Genomic DNA, 2,297 nt, shown 5'->3' on the forward strand with positions numbered 1-2,297 from the left:
ACTCTCTTCCTCTAAGGCGTCCCATTATTCATAGAATTTCTCTCAGAAGTGTACATGAATTAGTTATTTGCAACCATGTCAATGAGTTCTTGAGCTTCTGCAAGTATTTTCTTTAGGTGAATGGATCCACCTGCAGAATGGTCCAGTGACATCTTAGAGAACTCAGATAGACCATAATAGAATATATCCAAAATGGTCCATTCTGAAAGCATGTCAAAAGGACACCTTTTGGTCATCTGCTTGTATCTTTCCCAAGCTTCATAGAAGGATTCACCATCTTTTTGTTTGAAGGTCTGAACATCCACTCTAAGCTTGCTCAGCTTTTGAGGAGGAAAGAACATAGCCAAGAAGGTCGTGACCAGCTTATCCCAAGAGTCCAGGCTATCTTTAGGTTGAGAGTCCAACCATGTTCTAGCCCTGTCTCTTACAGCAAAAGGGAAAAGCATGAGCCTGTAGACTTCAGGATCTACTCCATTAGTCTTAACAGTCTCACAGATCTACAAAAATTCAGTTAAAAACTGATAGGGATCTTCTGATGGAAGTCTATGGAATTTGCAGTTCTATTGCATTAGAGCAACTAGTTGAGGTTTCAGCTCAAAATTGTTTGCTCCAATGGCAGGGATTGAGATGCTTCTTCCGTCAAACTTGGAAGTATGTGTAGTATAATCACCAAGTATCCTCCTTGCATTATTGTTGTTGGGTTCGGCTGCCATATCCTTTTCTTGTTCGAAAATTTTAGTAAGGTTGTCTCTGGCTTGTTGTAATTTAGCTTCTCTTAGTTTCCTCTTCAGAGTCCTTTCAGGTTCAGGATCAGCTTCAACAATAATGTCGTTTTCCTTGTTCCTGCTCATATGAAAGAGAATAAAATAGAAAAGGAAGAGGAATCCTCTATGTCATAGTATAGAGATTCCTTTATGTTAGTAAAAGAAGAAAGGAATAGAAGAAAGAAAAGAGTTAAGAATCCAAACACAAGGGGGAAGATAGGTTTGAATTCTTGAGATGAAGAGAAGTGTTAGTAGATAAATAAATAGATAGAAGAAGATGAGAGGGAGAGAATTTCGAAAATTAATTTTGAAAAAGGGTTAGTGATTTTCAAAAATTAAGAGAAGAATTAAAATTAAAATTAAAATTTGAAATAATTAGTTAATTAAGAAAATTTTGAAAAAGATGGAAGTGATTTTCGAAAATTAGGGAGAGAAAAGTAGTTAAATGATTTTGAAAAAGATAAGAAACAAACAAAAAGTCAATTAGTTAGTTGAAAAAGATTTGAAAATCAATTTTGAAAAGATAAGAAGTTAAAAAAGATTTTTGAAATCAAATTTTTGAAAAATATATGATTTGAAAAAGATATTTTAAAAAGATATGATTGAAAAAGATATTTTGAAAAAGATTTGATTTTTAAAATTAAAATTGATTACTTGACTAACAAGAAACTAAAAGATATGATTCTAGAATTTAAAGATTGAACCTTTCTTAATAAGAAAGTAACAAACTTCAAAATTTTGAATCAATCACATTAATTATTAGTAAAGTTTTCGAAAGTTATGAAATAAAGATAAGAAAAAAATTTTGAAAATCAAAGTTGAAAATTTTCGAAAATAAATAAAAAAAAGAGAAAAAGATTTGATTTTTGAAAAAGTTTTGAAAAGATAAGATTTTTAAAATTGAAAATTTGACTTGACTTATAAGAAATAGCTAAGTTTTTTTTAAAATTTTTGACTAGGTCAACTCATATTTTCGAAAATTATGAGCAAAATAAGGAAAAGATATTTTTTATTTTTGAATTTTTAATGATGAGAGAGAAAAACACAAAAAAATGACTTATAACATGAAAATTATGAATCAAAACACATGATACATGCAAGAACACTATGAATGTCAAGATGAACACCAAAAACACTTTGAATTTCAAGATGAACATCAAGACTTATTTTTGAAAGATTTTCAAGAAAAGAAAACATGCAAGACACCAAACTTAGAAATTTTTAATGTTTAGACGCTATGGATTAAAAAGTGCATATGAGAAACAACAAAAAGCACAAAACAAGAAAATATCAAGATCAAACAAGAAGACTTACCAAGAACAGCTTGAAGATCATGAAGAATACATGCATGAATTTTCGAAAATTGCAAGAAAAAGGGAAACATGCAATTGACATCAAATTTAAAACATGACACAAGACTCAAACAAGAAACACAAAATATTTTTTATTTTTATGATTTTATGATTTTTTTGTATTTTTCGAAAATTATTATTTTTTTATTTTTTTTGAAAAACGCAAACAAATAAAAAAAAT

The 2,297-nt window shown here is 29.3% G+C and overlaps 1 non-coding gene across 1 annotated transcript; it reads left to right on the plus strand.

Annotated features, from left to right (window-relative positions):
• The first annotated feature begins 206 nt into the window (after nucleotides 1-206).
• LOC112793665 (small nucleolar RNA R71) lies at nucleotides 207-314 on the plus strand. The gene has a single exon (XR_003198367.1). It is a non-coding gene; the product is annotated as a small nucleolar RNA R71 (small nucleolar RNA).
• The last annotated feature ends 1,983 nt before the right edge of the window (nucleotides 315-2,297 follow it).

This window comes from Arachis hypogaea, chromosome 3 (assembly GCF_003086295.3).
Source record: "Arachis hypogaea cultivar Tifrunner chromosome 3, arahy.Tifrunner.gnm2.J5K5, whole genome shotgun sequence".
NCBI lineage: Eukaryota > Viridiplantae > Streptophyta > Magnoliopsida > Fabales > Fabaceae > Arachis > Arachis hypogaea.